Source organism: Sciurus vulgaris (assembly GCF_902686455.1).
Source record: "Sciurus vulgaris genome assembly, chromosome: 3".
Classification (NCBI taxonomy): domain Eukaryota; kingdom Metazoa; phylum Chordata; class Mammalia; order Rodentia; family Sciuridae; genus Sciurus; species Sciurus vulgaris.
The window spans coordinates 3968293-3992927 of record NC_136463.1 but is presented as its reverse complement, the minus strand read 5'-3'; the positions used below and the strand labels follow the sequence as shown (position 1 = coordinate 3992927).

The window sequence follows — 24635 nt, the reverse complement described above, 5'->3', positions numbered from 1 at the left end:
TCTATGGGATGTGGATTTCTGGAAAGGGAAATACACAGCATCACATTTGAAAACGACTTTAGAGAGTGACTTGTGAACGTGACTACCTGAGGGTTTAAAACATGGCAGAAAGAAGAAAGCAGTGTAAGCAGCTTCTGGGACCCTGAAGGGAAAGGAGAGCGGGGAATTGTTGTTTCTTTCATCCATAGACGACTCAAAGTGCGACACTTGCGGTAACAAAATTGCATTGCGAAAGTATCCGTGTATTATTATCTCCTTTTCAAGATGGGGACACGTAGACAGGGAATGGCCTCTTACAGCACCAGCAACTTTCCGTGATAGCACCGCCGAATCTTCATCGTGCCACGGAGAAAAAAGCCAGCTTTCTTCCACGTCCTTTCATGAAAATGCAGAAAAACCTGGTTTCAAAATCTTCTCGTAGCTTGAACCGAAAGTTTAAAAAGGAATTCTTCAGATTGCACATTGGGTCTGACCTTGCCTACTATGAATGAATAATGTATACCGATGAAGAGCCGCAGAATGGAGGATCGCGGCGCGTTACCGAACGCCAGGAAGGAACCGCGGGGTGTGTAGAAGACGGAGCACCCGGGTTCGGTCCCGACAGGCTGTGTGCACGGCGGGGGTCGGGGTGTTCGCGCCAAGGGGAAGGGGTGTCTTCCCAGGGCAGGGGGCGAACATAGGTTGTTGGGTTTGCTGCGGAGCGCTCCCCGGAGAGCTGGGGCGCGCAGAGGCGGGCCCTAAGGCTCGAGGAGAGCAGGATGCTTCCCGGGCCCCAGCCGGCGCGTGTACGTGTGTGTGCACGGCACGGGCCGGACGCGCGCCAGTGCAAGCTCCAGGAGTTGGGAGCCGTTGCATAGAGGGTCAGCGCCGCCGGGCGAAAATACCGCGTAAAGTCTGGCCTGGGGCGCCCGGAGCGCGGGCTGGGAGAACCCAATGGATGAACAAACCTGGGTCGGCACCCCTCGGGCCAGCGCGGCTATGTGGAGCCACAGTACTAAAGCGGGAGGGCGGGCGATGACGGGGAAGGCCACATTTCGGCTCTCCACGCATCCCCGGAAAGAGCGCAAGCTCCCAGGACCAGCGCGCGTCCGAGCGAGGAGAAGTGCGCGCAGCTCGCACCCTGGCGCGCTCCCCGCGCGGTCTGGACAACCACGGCGCGGGCGGGTATTAAGGGGGAAGAAGGGGGCGTGGCTTGTACAGAACTAGCCAATGGGAAACGGAGGGGCGCGCGGGGGCGGACCTGAAGCGTAGAGGGCGGATTGGCCAGCCCGCCCTCCGGTATGCAGATGTGGTGTGGTCACGTGCCAGGGGCCGGGACGACTTCCTGTTGGAGGCCGACGCGGGGCGGGGACGGGGGCGCGAGCGCCCCGTCTGGCTGGAGCGGGGGGAGGGGGGGTTCTTGTCAGTTAGAGCAACAAGATGGCCGCGGTGGCAGCTCCGCACCTCAGCGCGACGGCCTCGGGAGCCGCAACCGCCGCCGCCGGCCGCGCCGCCGCGCTGCCCTGAGCGCCGCCGGGCCGCCCCGGCCGCCCCGTGACAGGCCGCCCCGCGACTCCGCGCTCCCGCCACCGCCGCCACAGGCCCGCCGGAGCCGGAGCCCGAGGCGGAGGGAGCGGAGCGGCCCCGCGCCCAGCCCGCCACCGCCGCCGCCGCCTCGGACCCGGGCCGCGCCGGAGCCGCGTCCCACCCGGCGCGAGGAAGAGGGCGCGTCGCGGCGTCGCCGGCGCGGGACCTGGACCTGCCGGGACGCGCCGCCGCCCACCCGTCCGCGCCGCCCGCGCCGGGACCCGAGCCCGCGGCGCCGGCGCTGAGCGGGCCCCCGCCGCTCGAGCGCCCCCGAGGTCCCTGGGCGGCTGTGCGCGCCTTCGCCGCCGCCAGGCCCGCGCCGCCGGAGCCCCGCGGAGCAGCCGCCGGGGACGGAGCCCAGGTGAGCGCGCCGCCGCCCCGAGGTCCGCCGCCCTTTGTTCGGCCGGGCCGGGCCGAGCCGGAGCGGTGCCCCGAGCGACCCGCGTGCGGCGCCGGCCCGGGCCGGCGGGAGGGAGCCCGCGAGCGCGGGGCCGCGGGAGGAGGGTGTGCAGACCGGCTGTGCGCGCCGCGGCGGACCGGGTGGGACGCGTGGGTCGCGAGCATCGCCGTCCCCTTGTATTTTAAACGAATGCGGTGGGTGAGATCCGGTCCTGCGCCGGCAGGCACACGCAGGTCGTGCATTCCGGGTGCATGGCGTGCAGAAGTCCGCAGTGTTTGGGTTCGGGACCCCCGCGGCGTTGTTTGGGCGATCAGAACAGGACCCGTGGGCGTCTTGCGGGTCTGAAGTCCGGTGGATTTGTAACGGTGCTGCGGACTGCGGAGTAATGCGTCCGAGGAGAACGAGCCGCACAACATCTGCCGCGTTATCAGATAACGAAACCCGAGCGCGTCGGCGCCACCTCTGCTTTTAGGGATACCTCGTTTGCACCTTGGCCTCGTGGACGAGATTTAATTAATAGGTTTGCAGCTGTTAAAGTGTGCAGATGTGACTATACGGAGTCCCTGTGCGTTAACCTGGTGAAGACTGTTGGCGCGCAAGCTGCCCAGGGATTTAGGAATCCTAGCGAAGATGAAGGATTGTGCTTGGATGCTGTGCTGGAGCTGGCGGAGGAGGAGCCGCCGGGTCTCGGCTGCACCTATTGCGTTCCAAGGTATCTGACAGTACGCAGTTAGTTGTCTCAGACCGTTGCCAGATGAAACCTCCATTTGAGTGATCTGGTCGGTGATTTCTGGGCGTGAAGTGCAAATTCTGAACTCAAAATGGTGCTCTGTGAATGTCCAAGTAGAGTGTCTAGGAGTGGCGAGTTGGAGCCTCCTGGTTTAATCCATTGTGTTGCTGAGGTTGTTTTTCTGGATAGCTGGTGTTCAATTGATATCCTATTCAGTTGTATCCACCTGTTTAGTTGTATAGGTAGTTGGTCAGTTTATGATCGTTACTGCGAAAGGCTTGTACATTTCTGAATGTAATTTGATCCTGCAGAAAGCTTATTTTGTGTGAGTTATTTCATACATGTAGACTGGGGTAGCTGAATGGATACGCTGGAATGTGGCCTAAGTGATTTCAGAGGACAGCATGGCAGGTTGGAACTGTGGAGGAAGTGCTATTATATTCAGATTCCAGACTTCCTTTGGTACTAAATGAAAGGATAAATGATAACACTTAGCCCTAGGCCACAGGAACTTGGTTGGCAGAGGGCACCTTGAAGAAATTTACATTATTCCAGAACAAGAAGTGGTGGTGGCTTTGAACACTTCAGTGTGGCATCCCTAGGATGCTTTTATTGGGGAAAATGATACAAAATAAGGTTTTAAAAATTAGTTATCTGAATTAATTTTATTGTGTTTAAAGAGCAAAGTATGGTCTGACTAGTTGTAACTTTGTTTACCTATACTGAAAGGTTCTTTTTCTAAATAAAGTTTTAGTGTTTCAAAGAATAGAGATTCAGCCAGGCGGTGGCACACACCTGTAATCCCAGCAGCTCCTCCAGAGGCTGAGGCAGGAGGACCATGAGTTGAAAGCCAGCCTCAGCAAATAGGAGGTACTAAGCAACTCAGTGAGACCCTGTCTCTCAATAAAATACAAAATAGGACTGGGATGTGGCTCAGTGGTCTAATGTCCCTGAGTTCAATCCCTGGTGTCCCCTTAAAAAATTAAAAAAAAAAAAAAATCTTAGATTCTAAGAATCTTTTTTTTCTACATTTTGAGTCATGAGAAATTGATAATTCAGCAAATAATAGTTTTTATTAATTTTTTTATTAATTTTTTTTGTATTTTTCTGTTTTCAGTTTCACTGGTTGTTGCTTTTTTTCTTTCAGTACTGGGGAGCAAATGTGAATGATAAAATAAATACATCACACATACACACACTGACTCTTGATTTAATTATAAGAATCTGATTTCGAACTCTACTTCCATGCTTTCTGTCCAAACCAATCTGACCATTGCCTTGGTTTTACTCTTAAGGTATGAAATTAAATAAGATTTGACACTAGTCTGTCATAAGACTCAATTTCATTTTGGATTCTGGCATTTAAATGTTCTGATGGTAGTTTGGGATACATGTGAATGTTAATTTTAGATTTTCTTCTTTACAATGTTTATTATTGTTTTTTTTTCCCCAAGTGGCATATGTTTTAACACTTTAACAAGGATTATTTTGTAACAGGTTTGGATTTGTACTTAGTTGGCTCAGGAATTCTAGAATAAGAAGTTGCCATTAGAGTGCTGATTATGGGGAAAAAGGGAAGGGGGATGAATTGTTTCATTTGATGTTCTGATGTTGGAAGATTAAAAAATAACTAAGTCATGTGGGGAGTATATGAGGATTATCGGATTTCTCACCACTACCACCTTTTTGTTAAACAACCAGCTTTACCGAGGTAAATTTTGTGCTTTTCCAAATGCTGTCTTCTGGCTCACTTCCAAAACCAGTCCTGGAGAGGAGGTCAGGGCTGGAATTGGGCAGCTTATTTCCATAGTGAAGAGAGGGAAGAGTTGAAAGATAAAATTCCTGCATTGTCACCTGAAAATGGGGTGTTTGCATCACCTCCTCAACAGCAAGGAGGGGTAGGTGGTCCTGAATGTAAACTTGCTCTCTTGGAACTCAGGAAAGTGATGCTAACTTGATTTAGAGAAAGGGATGGAGTGGGGTGGGGGTTGCAGAGGAAGTTAATTTATTTGTCTATTATTTGATTTGAGTTGCTAGAGTGTCTTTGGCATTATACAAGTTCCCTAACAGTTTAACATTTAAAGGTCAAAGGGGCTTTTTTATGCTATTTATGGATCTCTGTGGTCTTCCCCAGTAGGAATTGGATCCATTAGGTTGCATGTGTATGTTTTAGAAAACTGTTTACCACTTAGGGCTTATTGTGCAAAGGTGCTATTTGAGAAGATTTATAAGAAAGAAAATAGGTTGGTTGTGAGTCCGAGGCTGTCCCACATATCAGTATAGGGTTTGGACAGTAATGATCCAGGGATGGAGCAAGCAGAGATCACTCAGCCAGAGAACGGAAGCCCATAGGAAAGCATGAGAAACAGGGAGAAGGAGGCAGGGACAGATTTATGGTTGTCCTTGAAACCAGGAGAGAGATGGGTAGAGGGAGTAGGAGGCAGGCTGAGCCCCTGACAGGCCAGCCATGAAGGGTTCTGAGAAACCAGGAAGAGCCAGGTGACTTTGTTTTTGTCTGTTTGTTTTGGGTTTTTGTTTCCTTTGAAAGTGCTTTGGCTTCTTTCTTGCAGTTTTGTGACACTCAAATGGATTTTTTGCCTTTTTTCAAGCTCTGTGGCAGAGGGTCTTCCCATATTTTAGATGAGCAGTGGTGAGATGTCTTGAAAGTACGGTTGGCGCAGTCTCTTGCATGACAGCTGTCTTCACAGCAAAGATGACTCGATTTTAGTTTTTTAGTAAAGATACTTAACATTTTAATAATTTTTGTTTGAAATTGCCACAGATTGCAGTAGGAAGAGCAGAATGTCAAATGAAAATTGACAGTATTTTTGTGGAGAGTAGGTCTTGGATTTTGTCTATCTAAATTTTTATAAACTAAATTTTATTGTGCAGTTGTGAGGACAGCAATTTTTTTTAACAAAATAGTTCACAGTAAGCGTCCTTGAAGTACACTTTTAATGTAATAAATGTGTTCCTATTTACAAATTTTCAGCTTATGCACAACTTTTTCAGGAATTGAATTACTTAAAAATATAAAGATTACATGCCAGAAATAACTGTCTAAGCTTGGGTAGAGTGTGATGTTGAAACCAAGCAATGTGTAACTCTTACCCAGAGAATGCATTTGAGTACCTCTTTAAAACAGTCATACAAGCTTTAAGCTTTCTGTTGTACACTTGCATCTGAACTGTTAACTAGTCTAATAAAAATAGAATGTTTTTAAATTCTCCAACTGCAATATTAGAAGGTTTTACATGTTAAAAAATATGGTTAAGTCTCTACCCTTTGTGTCATTTTTAGAATTATACTGAAAATGAATTCTTTTCTCGGCATCAGATGTTTTCAAAGAATGAAGAAGCAGTTGCAGGGATGGAGAACTGTTTGTTAAGAGTGCATTTCTCCCATGCAACCCTCAAAAGACTCCAGAGTTGTGTGCAGAGCTGGACAGTCTGGGCGTCCAGCCATGAAACATCCCTGCTGCTGCACAGATAGTGTGGTGTACTCTCCCGAGCCCTCCGTGGCTATGAACCTCACAAGAGGGGCAGCCTTGGGAAAGCAGCCTTCACTGCTGTTTTGAACTCTTAATATTCTTGGTGGTCCTGAGTTCCAGCTGTGTGTTGGGACTTTGGTTTTCTATGATATATAAAGATGGATAAAAATATGGCTTCTGAATTTATGCCTCTTGTGGGCCACTGAATTTAAATATCTGCTCCAAGGAGGTTGAGTTGCCTTCCCACCATCTACTTGCCTCTTTTTTTTGCCTATCTGCTGCAACATCTTTCCTGTTGGAGGTGACCTGCTGGAACATATATGATCATGGGCCACATGGCCCAAGGAGTCTTGAAGCTGGCTTCCTGAGAGTGCAGGATGGATTCGTCTTGAAAGGACACAGTTTTCACTTTACTTTTTCATAAACCTTTCTGATACAACAAAGTTTAATTTTTTTTTACATTTATGAAAGTAAAATAGAATGTACAATTATGTCAGCTTGCTGTCATTATAAGCATTTTTTTGTGACCCTTGTGTGATTACAAATGATCTTTGTGATCCTCTAGGATATAAATATTTGAACAGCTCGTTTTTCTTTAATCTAAAACCTTTATTTTCCTTCTTTGGACTTTTTAGAAATGAATCTTCCTTACACCTTCGTAATATCTTTCCACTGACTGGTTGAACTGCAGGCCTGCAAGTCACAACATCAAGTCAAATTTACCTCAGCAGTTGGATAACTCCTATCTATGATTTAATCCGTTACCAACATGCAAACTGTCTTTTGACATGACTGGCAAATTTATGGCAAAATGGTTATTGGGAATGTGTAGCATTTGAATTCATTCTATGTGTACAGTCTAGCTTATTATTAAGACTAAGATCTCTCACAGCTAAAATCATTTTCTTGGCTTGAGCCTGTCAAAGGTATTGTTTACTTTTTATTCCCAAAGATAACTTCTTAATTGCTCTTTTAATAAGCCAGGAAAACCTAAGTTAAAATAGCAACTGGGAATTAAACTAAGATTTGAAATTGGGAAATGTTCAGAAGTTAAGAGGGAGGAGATGCAAACTTATTCATTGGGTCACATTATGTTCTCTCTCACTGCATAGGAAATATGAAAAGCTGAGAGCAAGGGGAATGAGTGTGCAGTGGGGGAGCTCTACAGGCTGCTGGATGCTGTGGGCTGATGGTTTGAACAGGGTTTCTTTTGGTAGGGAGCAGCGAGGGAAGAAGGTGGTGGTCATGTGGGAGCAAGTGCATTTACAAGGTGGGGTGGGAGTGGTTAATCTTCTCTCAGGCAACCAGATTTGTTTTAATATAATCCTCAAATAGGTACAACTATTATTTGGGCATTTACTATATGACTGTGTGCCAAGGACATGGGCATTATGTAATCCTTACAACACTCCTCTAAAGTGGTTCCTTTTATAATTCCCATTTTGTAGATGAGCAACTAGAGACACAAAGAAAGAAGTAATTTCCATAAAATCTTACAGCTTGTAGGAGGTGATGCCAGAACTTAAACTCAGTGTATCTCAAAGCCCTCACACATAGAAATAGCTTGTTTTATTTTAATAACCTCTTAATTAGCCTCTCTTCATGTCCTCTGTGTTCCACCAATCCAGCTGCTAGTATTAACTGAATGCTTTCTTTGTGTCTTCTGTGTGTTAGCTCATCCATTCCTCAGCAGCATTTTGTAAGGTATAGGTACTGGTGTTCTGTTTGCTTTATATATACAGGGAAGCTGAGGCTGATGAGGTTGAATAATTGCCCAAAGGCAGAGGCTTGATAAGTGTGTCTAGGTCCTCTGATGCCAGAGCCTGGGCTTTTTCTCATTCCACTGAGCTGCCTTCCCAAGCCCAAGCCTGGTCACATTCCTTCCTTTACTCCACAAAAACTACATGCCTTCTGCCTGAAGCAGCCTCTGTAAAGGAGATGCACTTTTTCTGTTCTTCTGGAGTTGTTCTGCTAGTCACAGTGAGAGAGATGGGCACTAAATAAGCTTTTTAAATAAGTTTTAAAAAGTGAGCCAGCAATAAATGTTTGAAGGAAACCACATACACACATAGGAATTTAACAAAAATGTAAGGTAGTGTGCAATGACATAACCTCCCACCTGAGGATGTAAATCAAAATATTAGATGAATGGGGAAGTCTAGCTGAAAAGGAAATATGCTTACATTTATTAGCTCAGTATTTCTTAAACTTATATGACCACTGAGCATGGTGGGTCAGTGCGACAGACAGACTTGGCTTGAAGTGGATCCTGAGAGGTGGAAAGCATTTGCTTGGATGGAAGGGATATTCTAAGAGGAGATAAATGGGCAGACATATTTGGGAAATTACCTAACATAATGGCTGGGACATAGTATGGGTCAGTGTATTTACTGAGCAAATCAACACTGAGGCCTCGCTATAAGGGAGGGTTTTGTATTGGAGTGAGATTTAGAAGGGGCTACATTGGGTAGGACCTCCGTTTGTTTGGTGGGCAACTGAATGGTTGTTGATGGGCTTGATGGACTTCCCAAGTGGTGGATGGGAAACTCCCCTTGAGCAGAGGTACAGCATTGCAACTGTGTCTGTTATAGCTGTCTGTGAGGTGGTGCAAGCTTGGACAAGCATAATGGTGGGGTGGAACTGAAAAAGTCATAGGACAAAATAATACACAGTAGTTGGACAAAATAATATACAGCCGACGGTTGTTGGAAGGATTGGACTAGACTTTATATTAAGTCCTGTGGAAGCTAATGTTGGATTAGAGATGTGGCTCAGTGGTAGAGCACTTGTTAGTGGGCCCTGGGTTCAATCTCCAGCACTGCAAAAACAAAACAAAAAACCCTAATGTTGGATACTAACTAGGGAAAGATGACATATAAGGTAACAGTTGTAGGAAAGTTATTGTATGAGGTTGCATTCCAGGGTAGGGATTTGAGTCACAGCATAAATTCAAGCATGTAATGAGGCATGTAATAATAGGGTTATGCTGTGAATTATGGTGAATACTTTCAGTGAAATTAAATTGTCTTAATATCATGCTCATAAAAAGTTCTTAACCCAGACTTTATGTAACAGTCCCACCTATGTAGTGTAAACTTCATGGATAATGGCCTATTGACAGAAAAAAAAAAATCTTCAAAGTTGCAAGGAAATGTAAGATCAAACTGTACATAGCATAGCAGTATTAGTATCAGTTGTGTTGAAGTTACTAGTACTTTTTAAAGATTTGATAAATTTAATATATTCTTTAAACTTGAAGAGTAGATATTTTCCCCCTAGTGCCGGGGATCAAACTTGACCTAATATGTGCTAGAAAAGTACACTATCATTGGACTACACTCCAAGCCCAGGAATAATAGACTTTTTTTTTTTTTTTTTTCCAGTACTGGGGATTAAACCCAGGGCCTTGTGCTTGCAAGGCAAGCACTCTACCAACTGAGCTATATTCCCAGCCCTAGACTCTTTTTTAACAAAGAAAAAAATTAAAACAACTAAGTGGATTTTTCTATTTTACTCCTTTAGAGTTGGGTGGGGAAGCTTTCAAACAGATAAAAATAGTTTTTATTTTACCACCGTGAGGTGGTAAGATTTTAGCCACCGGTGTACTTTTGTATATGAGTTTTATATTTAATTAATTAATTTAATTATTTATCCCTCCTATTTATCTTAGACTTTAAACCCCAGCACAGTCCCTTGCAGATTATCGCAAAACATCTTCACTAGTCTTTATTTCTTAGATTGAGTTAATTTTTAGCAGAGATAATATGTTCTTTTTTGTAATCCCTATGTAATCTATAGTGTTTTGTGGCTATTAAAATAAAAATTTTCAGTTTTGAGCCATCTGTTTCTTCAGAGATGTTGCTTCCACAAATGATCATGGGGAAGGGAGCCTGATTATCCCATGCTTTTTCTGATTTTAGTCCTTTGGAATAATGACCAACCTTATTTCCAGCTAGTCAGCTCAGCATGTAAAGCTGCTGTAGCTTAGAGGAGTTTAGTCCATCTTATTCATCCTGGGGATCCTTGTGCAGCTTTTTGTAAGGGTGCCTGGAGGAACGGGCAGCTCACCAGCAAGTGTCCCCATCCAAACTGGGAAGAAATGATATATGACATTTCTTACACATTACAGCTTTAGGTTTGATGGGTTCAATGTCACAAAGTAATTCCTGGTTTTTCTTTCACAGCTTTGAAGACATTTTGGATATTAGCCCATTGGAAAGATGAGCATTATATGGATTGGGTTCATGGTGGCCAAAATGAATTATCTGGTTAGCATAAACTCATTATTCTATTCTTCAGGGAGGACTGTGGAAGTAATAGTATTTTCAAAGGATATTGTCCCAATTCTTTTTCTTGCAATCATTTTATGTTGATTTATAATTCGTATTATTTATCTATCTGTTTATTTATGGTGCTGGGAATTCAACTGAGGGCCTCATGCATGCTAAGCAAGCTTTCTGCCACTTCGATGTACCCCAGCCTGTAGATGTAATTATTAAATAGCTTATATATATGCCTATTTAACCTTTGGCAGAACTTCGATTAAAAAAGTAGATCCTAGGGCCTAAGAAAATTTTTTTTTCCTTTAACTTGTGATTTGCTAACTAAATCTTAAATTAGCGAACGTCAATTTCAGTATTCCACTAGCAGGAATACTTAAAAAAAAAAAAAAAAATCCATTAGTTTCTCTTGCTCTTTTTTGTCTTTCCCACAGCCTTCGCCCTTATTTCCATTTGTTCTCCTGAAGCTTTTTGCTTCAGAGATGGGAATGAAGGTCTGGTTTGCAGCCATAGGGTGAACAGGGTGCGCTCCTCCCTTCAGAGCTGTATACTGCTAAGCCTGTTGGTTGAAGACATCAGTTCACAGATGCTGTACCACGACATTCAAACTGATTTTCATTACCTTTAAAAGTATGAGAAATCTTTGGGGCCCCAAATTTGATCTGTAATATTTGAACTATTCATAAAAAGATCTTAACAGATGTTACATATTTCTAATGGTTTGGAAGTTTACCGCCTAGGTAGTATCATTTGGGACTCTAAAGAAATGTTAAGAGAACATTACTTTGATTTGTCTTCAAGAAATATTATTTGAAAACCTGATGTAAACCCCATCCCCATCCCGATTTCTAACTCTGGCATTAGGAATGCAACTTAGGCAGGAGTGTGCCTGGAAGACAAACAGAGCTCTGGGTTTTTTTGTTTTTTTCTGCTATAGTAGCAGGTTTTTCTTGGAGCATTATTTGAAAATTAAGTTACTAAAAATTTTAAGCCCATTTAAAGGGATTCTAGTTTTGATCCAAGTTATAAAAAGAGGGAAGACATTTCTGTAAAAAAAAATCCGTGTCACCTTGAAACTAGAGTGCTTTAGTTAATAGGGTAAGCTGGAAGGAAGCTGCCTTTGATACATAAGAGCAGTTTGTGAATGGGTGATAGCAGCCTTTCTTCTAATTCAGCCACTTCCTATTCAATCTCAAATCTCAGTTGGAAAGCAATTTCCCTCATTTGACCCATTTCTCTTCTGCACAATATCTTTCTTCTGGTTCTTCAACACAAAAAGTTTGCAGGAATGGCGTGTCTGCCTTAAAGACTCACTAAATAAGGAGATTAAGATACCTGGTTTGGGATAAGCATATTTTGTTTCATTATTTGGCTGTCTGGGTTGGAGGAATAGCAATTAAATTTTATTTGATATCATAGTTTTCAGAAGAGATACATGTGAAGTGACTGAGAATGGTAGAGAGGCTCATGGATATAGAAAATCAGGTGACGTGGGAGTATACTCTAATTTTAGCAACAGAAAATTAAAGATGTTATAATTTTAGTAAACATAGATAGAAGAAGCCTAATGTGAATATGTCCATATTGTAAATATCTATTTACCTGGAGACCTAGGTCTTTTGAAGTTGTTCCCTAAGTTAATTAGATGGTGGTATCATTAACATATCCTGGGTCACAGTTGTAACATGCTGACATCTGATAATGTTTATTTCACATTGGCTTATAGAGTGCTTAAATTGACTTCTGTTCTTGCCAAATTCTGAATTTCCTAAAATTCCTAACATTGAACCAGTCATCTTTGTATAATCTCCTAACTTTACTTGTAGTAAGTTTTCCCTTTTCTGCTTCTTTGGTGATCTCATTCAGTCCTGTGACTTTAAACACACTACTGAAGAGTCCCAAGTTTAATATCACCAGCCTAGACTACTCAGTCTCATCTTGATAAAAGGCATATGTAAAAAACACAAACTACAGTATGTTAACATCCTACTTAAGGGTAAATTCCTGAATGCTTTCTTCCTACACTTGGGACAAAGACAGAAACGTCAGTTCTTTTCATGACTCTTCATCATTGTACTGGAGATTATACTGCTGTGCTGTCAGGTAAGAAAAAGTAACAAAAAGGTGCCTAGAGAAAAGAAGTAAACTGTCCTTTCCTACACATCATGGTCCAGTATGTAAGAAAACCCTAAGGAATCCACAAAAAAAGTTACCAAAGCTAGTAAATAATCCCCAGCACTGCAAAAAAAGTTAAACATAAATTCACCATACGATACAGTAAGTTCTTCTGCTCCTTCTCTAACCCAGGACAACTAACAACATGTGTCAACACAAAGCATGAACATGTCATTTGTAGTACCCAACAAGTGGGAAGAGTCCAAATGGCACCTGCTGGTGAATGGATAAAGGAGTTGTGGAATATTCTTATAGTAGAAGGGTGTTCAGTGATGAAAGAGGTGCTGGAACAAAGGTGAACCTCAAAGACATAGTAAGTGAAAGAATCCAGATTTCATTTACATAATACTTTCAGAAAGAGCAAATCTGTTAAGGATCCAGAAGTATATTAATGCTATTATATGACTGACAGTGAGAATGAAGATTAGCTACAAATGGAATGAGGGATCTTTAAGGAGTAATGAAAATGTTGTGAACCTGGATGGTTATTATTATGACTGCATAACTCTGTAAATTCACTAGAAATTTTTTTTTTTTTTTTTTTTTGTATCAGGTATTGAACCCAGGGGTGCTGAACCACTGAGTCACATTTCCAACCCTTTTTGTTTTTAATTTTGAGACATGGTCTCACCAAGTTGCTCAGGGCCTTACTAAGTTGCTGAAACTGGCTTTGAACTCCTGCCTTGGCCTCCTGTGCTGCTGCAATTACAGGCATGCAGCACTGTGCCCAGCTATAAATCTTTTTTTTTTTTTTTTTTTTTTTTTTTTTGAGGGAGGAAAAAAGCCTTTTATCTTAAGGTGTAAATTAGTGTGATTTGAAAGTGCCCATTAAAGTGATATACTTATTAGACATTTTAACCTTATTTTTTATTAAAAATAGGGTGTCTGTGTTTGCTTGGTTTTGGGGTTCATATTACACTGTTCTGTCATGTCTGTATAATGGTGATAATGGGTTGCAGTAACAGTGTTATTAATGAGAATTGTATCCTGCTTATCTGCTGTTTTTAAGAATTAAGTCTTAACTAGTTCAAGTTCATAGTTTTTTTGTGTGTGTGTGGGGTACTGGGGATCGAACTCAGGGCCTTGTGCTTGCAAGGCAAGCACTCTACCAGCTGAGTTATCTCCCCAGCCCAAGTTCATAGTTCTGGGTTGTTTGTTTTGTTTTTATAAAATATGTAGGAACAATAAAGTTCATAATTCTGCGATAGGGGTGTTGCTTAGAGGTTGAGTGACTGGCTAGCATGAAGGAGACCACAGATTTGATACCCAGCACGGAGTTGGGGAGGGTGGGGGGATTTTGTAGTAGAGTCTACAGAAGAGAAAACTGAGACCCAGAGAGGTAGTATGACTTGCTAAGATCAGACAGCCCTGGGTTCAAAATCAGGTCTTGCAGAAAACTAGTTCTATGCCTTATAGCCTAGGTAAAAGAACAAAAGAAAGACAATTTGTAAAATATCAGTCTTTTTTTTTTTTTTTTAAGGTTTATATTACCAATAAGCAAAGAAAGGCAAATTCAAGAAATCAGGATTTATAAAAATTTACCCAGTTAACATGATTTAAATATGATGCTAGGGAGGATTAGAAAGAAAATTCTTCAGTCAGCTGTTTGATGCCAGTGAAAAAAGTGCAGACACCTTCAGGCAGTGAAAATAATGATGCATATCCAAAGACCCGAATGCCTTGTTACCTCTGGTAAGGTGGTTTTTTTTTTTTTTTCTTTTGCGGTGCTGGGGATTTGAACCCAAGGCCTTGTGCTTGCAAGGCAAGCACTCTACCAACTGAGCTACATCCTCGGCCCAGTAAGGTGTTTTAAAAAGCATATGTATTAAGGTCTATTTCGTACATAAACTAATCTGCACATATTTAAAATATACCCTTCAGTAAATCTATTTCCCCCTTTTGCATTGCAAGGGTTTGAACCCAAGGGCGTTCCACCACTGAGCTGCAGCCCCAGCCCTTTTCATTTTTTATTTTGAGGCAGGGAATTGCTAAGTTGCCTATGCTGGCCTTGAACTGAACTCAGCTTCCCAAGTCTCTGGAATTACATACATGCACTATCATGCCCAGCTCAGTAATATCTTCATATATGTATACACCTGTGAAGCTTTTACCACATGAACATCTCTCTCAAGGTTAAGTTTTGAAGTATGTTGGTGGGAGGAGATGTGAGGAACTGTGGTCAAGGGGAACAGAAATGACATTTTTAAAATTGAGTATCACTGGACAGATGGTGGTGGGGGGAATGGAGTGCTGCTCATGAGTTTGCCTATAAAGACAGTTACACATGGCACTTTTCAAAGTATTTGTCATTCTTATAAGAAGGTAATGATTTTTTTTTTTTTTTTTTTTTTTTAGTATTTTTTTTTTTTTGCGGTACTGAGGCTCGAACTCAGGGCCTTGTGCTTGCAAGCCAAGCACTCTACCAACTGAGCTATATCCCCAGCCCTTTTAGTATTATTTAATCAAACTTCTTTCTTTTTTGGATAAAACCTTTTCTTTTCAAAATGTAGGAAAGCATGGTAGCCAGTGCAGTGGTACACACCTGAAATCCCAGCTACTTGGGAGGCTGAGGCAGGAAGATAACAAGTTTGAAGCAAGCCTTGGAAACTCAGCAAGACTGTCTCAAAATGAAAACAAGGGGTGGGACTGGGAATGTAGCTCATTGGTAGAGTGCCCCTGGGCTCAGTCCCTAGTACCACAGGAAGGGAGGGAGAAAGGGAGGGGAGTTGTGTTGTTATTAGATTTTGGGACTTAATATACAAGTAAAATTTTAACAATAAAAATAGTAATTAACATTTGGTGGCCATCTTTTACTATTGACATATAAGATACTTGAATAAAAAACTACCACCACTCACTGTTATTATAGAATGTCATCTTGCAGAAAGGTCCTATAAATTAAGTAAATGTACCTATGACAGTTTACCTCCTCATCCTTAATTCTTTTCTCATTCTGTGGAGTCATAAAACTTTCTTACCAGCTAATAACCAGTATTTGAGGATCACTGTGGCAGTGTGGTATTGGGAGTTGTCAGTTCTAGGTTAGATTTATAGGAATGCCACTTATCAGTTAATGTCTTCAGGGTTATTTTGTTTTCCAATGAGCCTCATTTGTTTAGCTGGAAGAGGCGGGTGATGACGTGTACCCTTACAGAGTGCTGTCAGGACTAGGAGAGTGTGGGAGCCTTGGGTTGTGGGCATGCCCACAGCAGACATGCAGTCTGCTCTCACTTTGTGCCTCCTTGTGCTTTCATGACTGTAACTTCAAAGAAGCAATTCAAGTGGCATTTTTTTTAACCCTATCATGAACGTGACCATAATAATCAATTTGGTATAATTTGTAAGGTGAAGAGGATGTTTCATCCTGAAAACATCCACAAATACTAAATTATAGAATTATTGTTTGAAGCCAGGCTCAGTGACACATGCTTGTAATCCCAGTGACTGAGGAGGCTGAGGCAGGAGGATCACAGGTCGGAGGCCAGCCCAGGCAGCTTAGGGAGACCCTATCTGAAAATAAAAGATAAAAAGAGCTGGGGTCAGTAGTAAAGGTTTAATCCTCCAGAATCTGGGTTTAATCCTCCAGAACCACAAAGAAAGAAGGATGGATGGATGGATAAAAAATAAAATTACTGTTTGAGAAAAGATGTGGGATAAAGATCAAATTTATATTCTTTGTGAAGAATATTAGGATATCTTCTTGTGATCACATTGTCAATTTATTTCACACAGAGAAGCCCAGTCAAATTTCCAGAAATGTTTATAAAACTGTCTCCATTGGCATTTAATTATCATAAATGTGGTAATGTTGGTTCTTTATTACTGAATTTATTCTGTAATATCAGATGCATAAGAGATTCACAATCATGTATAGCTTGGTTTTCACCTTCATTTTAGAGTTATGTTAAAGAGGAGGAAGTAAAATAGAATGCCTAACATGTTGCTAGTCAGCATACAGGTTGTGTGAATCATTATATGACAGTGTTTCCAGGAAGCATCTTTCTTGTACTACTTAAGACTTTTTCTACCCTTTATAATGATTATATTTGATTTTTCTACCCTTTATAATGATTATATTTGTTTAGATTTTCTTCCTTCCACTAGATTATAAAGTCCTTGAAGACAGAATCCATGTTTAATTCATGTTTAATCCAAAGTTTTGTAGCTTGATTTGTACCTACCTGTATGTGTGTTCACATGCACACGAAATTTAGTTCCATGCAATTTTATTACATGTTGCACAGTAAATTTTGAAAGTAGATTTTGTGGATTAAATATTTATTTCCAAGCTGCTATTACTTTCATAAATATTAGTGGTAAGATAATGGCTCTTAATTTTATGTGAAAAACATACATATGTGATAAGAAAAAGGCATATATTATTATTCCACAGTAGGTCATTGCTTTCAACCATTCAGTCAAGCTACATGCTTCATCATTTTTTCATTCTCTCTATAATTATGGAATGAAATATGTGTATTTGGTTTTCCCCCCAAATTGGTTTCCTTAAGATTTAGAATCAAGCTATCCCATTATGTCATTATTACCAGAGAAGTAGGACACACTTTAAGAACCTTAGTGTTAACATTTGAAGACCATAATTGGAGGAAAATAATAGCGTTAATTAGAAAATCCACTTTTCCTCTTAGAACTTCTGTATTTACTAATATAAAACACAAGGAACATCATTAAGTATTTGCATTAAAGGCAGTAAGACTTTCCACTTAGTTACATAGTATTACATAACTAAATCATGGAGAATGAGATGAGTTTAGATATTCACAAGGCAAATTGCCAAGGCCTTCCTTGGGTACACATCCACCATTACATTTTATAATACATTCATGATTTATTTTTGCCTTGCATACCTTCATAATTATTCCAATTTGCAGAGACTCTGCTTCCTAGAACAAGAATGTCTCATTTTCCCATATCCCCCTTAATCTCATATTTAAGAGATTCAAGTAGAATTTTCCAAGTTAGAGGAAACTTACTCTTCAGGAAAAAATTGTAGTACCATAATGACATCAAAAGAACTTGCACCAGATTGAAATATTTCTTTAGACGAATTAATTAAGCAACTTTTCTCTGTAATAGAGAAAAAATTAACCAATGATATTCATGAACATCTTTCCCAGTAATAGCATAACCTTGTACCTCCTCTACAAGAAAGACCTCATAAAGATAATTCAGTTTCTTAGTTTTCAGATGATAAATAAAACAGTATCTTTAATAAGCATGTTTAACACTGTTCTAAGGGAAAACATGATCAAGACCATTCATATTACTTATTCAACACTTAAATTAATAGTAACAATGAAAACAAATAATGACCACAATAATAGTAACTCGTATAGTCATTACTCATCAACCATGGTTTTCCTTAAGTGCTTCAAGTGTAAATACTCATTTAACAATAACGGTGTGCTATGAACTAGATTCTGTTATATTCCTCACTTTACAAATGGTTAAAATGAGGCACCATAAAGTGATGTAATTTTTCCAAGGTCATGTGGTCATTAAATTTTAGTTCTGTGCTCTGTTCTCCATAGTCTAGCTTCAGAGTCTGAGCCTTCATCACCATATACCTTCACCCTCTGAGTTATAGTGTTTGTTTTTAAGGACAAGAAGGATATTCGATATGGTATAAATTCACAGACCAACTTTCCAATATCATACTTAATGGTAAAACCCTGAAAGTAGTCTCTCACTCCCATGTATTCTCTTTTCGAATACATTTTACCATTGAGCTACAATGGTTTTGCTAAGTTACTGAGGCTGGCTTTGAACTTGCCATCCTGCTGCCTCAGCCTCCTAACCCAAGGAGGATTACAGTCATGTGCCACCATGCTCAGCTGTGTGACTATGATTATACCTCATAACCCCCTCCCAGAATTTCAGCTAAACATCCTAGCAGCTTGGAACTACAGGGATTTGAAGTTTTCACTTTCCAAGCGGAGAATGTTTCTAATGGGGATGCTGAGTGGTTCTGCTAATGGGAAGGTGAGGCTGCCTCCCATGTGGAGCTCTATCAGCGACCGCACCAACAGGCCACTGTGTTGCCTGGAGTTTTTAGTCCCGGTTCCTGGGTAGAAACAGGGTCATGGTGTACCAAGGACAAGGAGAGCTGACTCCTGGCGTTGTTTGGAGTGTCTGGGCACACTGTTAGAGAGTAAAGAGAAAGGAGGTCTGTTGAGTCCCTTTCTTCAGGGAGGACAGTTTGGGTCATCCTGCCATGTTGAGAACACTGACTAGCTGAGGTTCTGATCGAGAACAAAGGAGTTGTTGGGTGGAAGGTACAGGAGAAAGTCAGGAACACAATTCATGACCCAGAAACAAGGATTAACTCTTCCTTCTCCTCTTCCCCTTGTTATATGTAAAAACATATGGAAGTTAATTTAGCAGTTTTCTTCAGAGAATAGAATATTTATCATGACTGTGAACTGTAAAGTAATTAGTATCGCCATTGAGGAAGTCAGTGATTTGGGGAGCAGGTAAGAACATCTTCATATATAGGAAGATAGCTGCATGTCATTGAGTGGAAACAGGTGGATTGGCTGTTTCATGTAAATTCAGATGTGTGTAAAGGGTGTCTCTGAGCTCCTGGTCTGTGTAAATCCAAGTCCAACTATGCTGTGCTTTTGATACTGGAGCTGGGCACTGTGGATACATTTCCCTGCAGCTTGCTGGCTTTATTTTGGGCCTTATCAGCACAAGGCACTGGAGGAACAGTGGGAGGAGGAAGAGAAGGACGAAGGGGACTTCTCTCCCTGCCTCCAGTGTGCTGCTTCTGGTGCAGTAGTCAGCAGAGTGACCTCAGGGAGTCCTGGGGAACACGCACTTCTGGTGCTTATGAAGCAGCATGGTCAATCTGTGCCCTCGAGGAAATTTCTGCCTGCAGTAAGACCTTTCAGTGGATCTGTGCCCTCCACTAGATCCCTTCACTGCTGTCTAACTGGATCATGGCAGCCACACCCTCTCCATTCCTGCTTGGAGGGATCCTAAACTCTTGGCCCCTTCTTTATTCACACACACACCTTTGAGCTAGTAAGTGTCCAGTTCTGCCTTTGTTCCTTCTGGACCCTTAAAGACCTGTTTTTACTTTTCTTTAAACTTACCCACATTTTTCTAATTAGCACATCTTTATATTAAATCTACCCTGTTAAATCACTGGTGTAATCTCTGACTTCTGACTATTCCTGAGTGCTGAGACTTACTAACATTACTATTTTAACTTTGGCATTGCCCTTTAAGTCCAGTCCAGTTAAGTAAGCCTTTTGTTTTCAGTTACTACATACCAAATTATCACAAACTAGAGGTTTAAAGAACTATCTATAAAGTCAGAGGTCTGTAGATCAGAGGTCTAGCAGGGCATGATAGGACTTTTTTGCGGGGAGAGGGTACCAGGGATCGAATGCAGGGGTGCTTTTTCACTGAGCTACGTCCCTACCTCAGTGGATCATGCTGAGTTGCTGAGTATCTCATTAAGTTGCTGAGGATGACCTCAAATTTGTAATCCTCCTACCTCAGCCTCCCAGTTGCTGGAAGTTACAAGGGCTCATTCTCACAAGGCAGAGATCAAGGTTGTGCCCTGACAAGGACTTGGATATGAAGCTCCTTCCACACTCATTCTTTGACTCTTTGCAGTCATAGAATCGAGGTTTTCATTTCCTTGGGGGCTGTCCCTGAAGCTGCTCTCAGCCCTCTTTCTTGTCTTCCTGTCTCTGATCTCTAAACTCAGATCTAAAGGGTTCCTATGATTAGGTTAGTCCCCCCTGGATAGGCTCCCAGGCTTAAGGTCATCTGATTTGGGACTGGAATTACATCTGCAAAATCCCTTCAAAATAGTACCTAGATTGGTTATTGTTAGAATCATTTAGACAAGGTACATGTATGGCAGGGGCCAAGATCTTTGGTGCAGTCTTAGAATTCTGTCTACCACAAACACAAAATAGAAATGAACAGGTGAAAAGTTAGTTGTGATTTATAGATTTTTGTATCCAGAAAGCTCAGGATGATCAGCTGAAAAGTTATATACAGTGTAAATAAATAAGTAACTTTACTTGACATCTGCCATCACTAACCATTTAAGCAATGCGTAGACTGTCTAATAAATAATAATAGTAAATAATAAATTAAAACTCATAAAATACCAAGACATGAGCTCAATGTGTATAAAAAATGAATAGGAAGAAAATGAGCAAGGGAGTAGCTTAATATTGGAGCATGTGCTCAGCCATGTCTAAGGCCTGGATTCTGTCCCCAGCACCTTAAATAAATAAACAAATGAGAAAACAATGGTGTTGCCCATTGTGGTGGGTGGCACACGCTTGTAATCTCAGCAGCTCAGGAGGCTGAGGCAGGAGGATCTCAAGTTTAGAACCAGTTCCAGAAGCTTTGGGAGGCCCTAAGTAACTCAGCAAGACCCTGTCTCTAAATTAAGTACAAAAAAAAAAAAAAAAAAAAAGGACTGGGGATGTGGCCCAGTGGTTTAGTGCCCCTGGGTTGAATCCCCAGTACCAAAAAAAAAAAAAAAAAGAAGAAGAAGAAGAAGAAGAAAAAGAAAGAAAAGAAAAAAAGAAGACAGTGGTGTCACTGAAGGGGAAAAACAAATGAGAAATGTTCTCAAACAGGAAAATTAAATCCTGAAGCTTTCAGTGTGATCTATTTGTTGGTTTAAAACAGTTTTAATTTTTAAGAAATATATAATATTTTTCATTTTTACATGACAGTGATCATAAATTGCATCTGGAAGGATAAAAGAAGAAATGTTTTTTTAAAGGAGTAATGAATGGAAGATAACAAAATTTTATGAAATCGGAATGATGAGAAATAGTGTTGTCCTTGCAGAAATGTACAACTATTCATAGACCAGAATGAGCTTCAGGCCTATCTGTTGAATATGACTTTGATATACAAAGAGACAGTGTACAAATAAATTAGAAAGGACGGATCATGTTTAGTCCTGGGGCAATAAAATAAATGACACTCAGGCACTCGGAATAAAGTTTGTCATAAGAAAGCAAGCAAGGTAGAACCTAGGGTTCCTAGGGTTGACCATACACCTAATACACACCCACACACCCACACACCCACACACACACACACTCCTACACACCTACACACACACCTATTTTGTATTGTATTTGGAGACAGAATCTCACTGAGTTTCTTGGTGCCTTGCCGTTGCTGAGGCTGGCTTTGAACTTGATTCAAGATTCTCCTGAGCTGCTGGGATCACAGTTGTGCACCATCACACCCAGCTACACCTAAATTAATTTTAAGTAAAGTGTTAGTTTATAAAATTTAAAAATTGAAGAAATCTACAAAATAAAAATAGTAAATTTGAGTAGCTTCTGCACATTACAGTAAAATCTCATGAAAATTTTTTGTCAAATTTTCTAATTTTTTTGTATAATTTTTACCTTTGTCAACACAAGGCAGGAGCTGAGGTTATGGCTCAGTGGGAGAGTGCTTCTCTTGCATGTATGAGGCACTGGGTTCGATCTTCAGCACCACATAAAAATAAAAGTATTACGTCCATCTACAACTAAAAAATATACAAAAAAAAAAAAAAACAAGGTAAACTGAAAATGAGGAAATGTTTATAACAACATGGTAAAAGGTTAACCAGTTTAACATAAACTCTTATAAATGGATAGAGAAAAAAATTCACTAAGAACTTGGGATGAGTCAGGAGATAAACAGGTGGCTCTCAGAAAATAAATTCATGTTGATTAACAAATATGGAGAAATGTGTTAATTAGTAATCCAAGATTTAAAAACTAAGACCATTAAGATGCTTTTTCTATCAGATTAGCAAAGAACTTCTGTTCAGTGCTTGTAAGGGTGTTTTGAAACCACCACACTTGTACTCAGCTAATAAAAATCCTTTAATTAGATTATTAAAATCCTTTTGGATAATAGGTAATAAGTGCCAAAACCTTTAATTATACTCTTTTGTTTTCAAAAGTCTGCTTCTGGAAACATCACTGTAGACAATAATCACAAATGCAGAACAAACTGCAAACTAAAGGGCTCAGTGATAAAAGGAGTTCAGTGGAGACACCAGAATAAAACAGCAGGGGCTTTCAGTAAGTGGTGTTCCATCTTCACAATGAAAGTATATTAAAATTCGTTGAACTGGGTGCAGTGTGCATGCCTGTAATCCCAGCAGCTTGGGAGGCTGAGGCAGGAAGATCACAAGTTCAAAGCCAGCCTTAGCAATTTAGCAACGCCCTAAGCAACTTAACGAGACCCTGTCTCAAAATAATAAAATTAAAAACACTAGGGATGTGGCTCAGTGATTTAAGTGTCTCGGGGTTCATCCCCAGTACCAAAAATAAATAGAGAATGCTTTAAAAATGCATACCTGCAATCCCAACTATATTATAATCCCTTTCTATATTTTGTTTTGAGACAGGGTCTCACTAAGTTGTTGAACTTGTGATCCTCCTGCCCCAGCCTCCCGAGTAGCTGGGATTACAGGCATGGGCTGGCACACCCAATTTACCCAAGCATTCTCGAGGGTGTAAATTAGAATGGTGGTTAACAGTACTAGTAGTCCTGTGCCAGCTCAGAATCCTTGCATCCTTCCAGTATCAGTTCCTTCTCTGCAGCTGCCCCCAAGTCAAGTCTCTCTCGGAAGGTTGCTGCCCCATTACAAATTCACTCTCCCTTTGCTCCTCTTCTTTTGGGAGGGCATTTTTAGAGTCCAAAGATTGTGTTATAATTAGCATCTTTCCCAGAAGTACTGCTGTCTGTATTTCAGACTAAACAACCAAATCAGTGGGGTTTGAAACCGGTTTCCTTTTCAGTGCTGGACCTCACTTGTTGGGTGCTGACTGTAGAAATTGTTTGATGGGTCATGTACCCAGAGATGAGTAAGTTAGTGGGAAAATAACATCAATTTTCAAGGAAACTTTTTATACTTTTACCTCAGAGGTGCAAGGGAGTATAGATTTAAAATGCAAGAGCCCCATTCTGGATCACCTGTTTCCTTTGGCTTTCTAAAATATAAGCTCCAGGAAGACAGGAACTTAGAATTTTATGTGGCACATGGTACCCTAAATCTGCTTCCAGTGAAAGATCATGTCCCAGCTCCGACAAGTTTCTGCAGTTGAAATTTGTTCATGTGGAGACATGAGAGCATCCCTATTTCTCAGACTCTGTCTTCAGCACAATGCTAGCTTGTTGCCTTACAGGGCATGTAACAGCCAGCCCCGTGGTGGGCATTTGGAAAGGTACAAGTGTGTTTAGGATATCACATGGTTGGGGCTGGGTGGACCAGGGATCCTGGATGTTGTGCAGTGCCTAGGACTGGCTTCATGCAGCATGCCTGCTGTTGCACCCTTTACTGCCCTCGAGTATTCCTCTGGATGTTTGTGTAGGCGAGAGAATCATTTATTGGAGCTCAGTACCCATTTCATGTGGATACAGTTTCTTTGTGCGTGTGCTGCTGTAAGGTATGCTTCCTTTTCCAGGAAAGCAGGTTTCATACACATTCAGGGAAGATTGAACTTTATCGAGAATTTCCTCAGTGGTTAGTTATCATTTTTAAAATCTCATTGATAGCAGTGCCACTCATGAATTTGAGTTACAATATCAATTCTTGGATAGTGCTCATCAGAAACTGAAATCACCTTGGTTTTTCATTTGTGGTTTTAATTTGTGTACCCGCTAAATTGTAAGCTCTTAAAATAGTGATCTTATGTATCTTGTCACTGGATATCTCTATTCCTCAAAGTCTGGCACATTGTGACCAGTTATTAATAAATAATTGATGCATGAATTATGAATGGATGTTTGAGTGAATGAACTGTCCTCCTGAGCCTGACCTTCAAGGGCCTATGTTCCATAGGCCTTGATCCCCACTCCACTTTTTTATGTACTCTGAAGCTCCCTCCCTTCCAGAACTCAACTGCAGCCCTAGCTTCAGTTTATATCTTTACATTGATACGTCCCAGGGTTTTTAGCCAGTGTGGGTCTTTCCTT

At 41.3% G+C, this 24635-nt stretch overlaps 1 protein-coding gene across 1 annotated transcript in view; it reads left to right on the top strand.

Moving 5' to 3' along the window:
- The first annotated feature begins 1865 nt into the window (after nt 1-1865).
- Nucleotides 1866-24635, top strand: part of TNRC6C (trinucleotide repeat containing adaptor 6C) — a 115089-nt gene continuing 92319 nt past the window's right edge. The window contains 1 exon segment of the mRNA XM_079134193.1: nt 1866-1927. The gene's annotated coding sequence lies outside the window, so the exon portion shown is untranslated.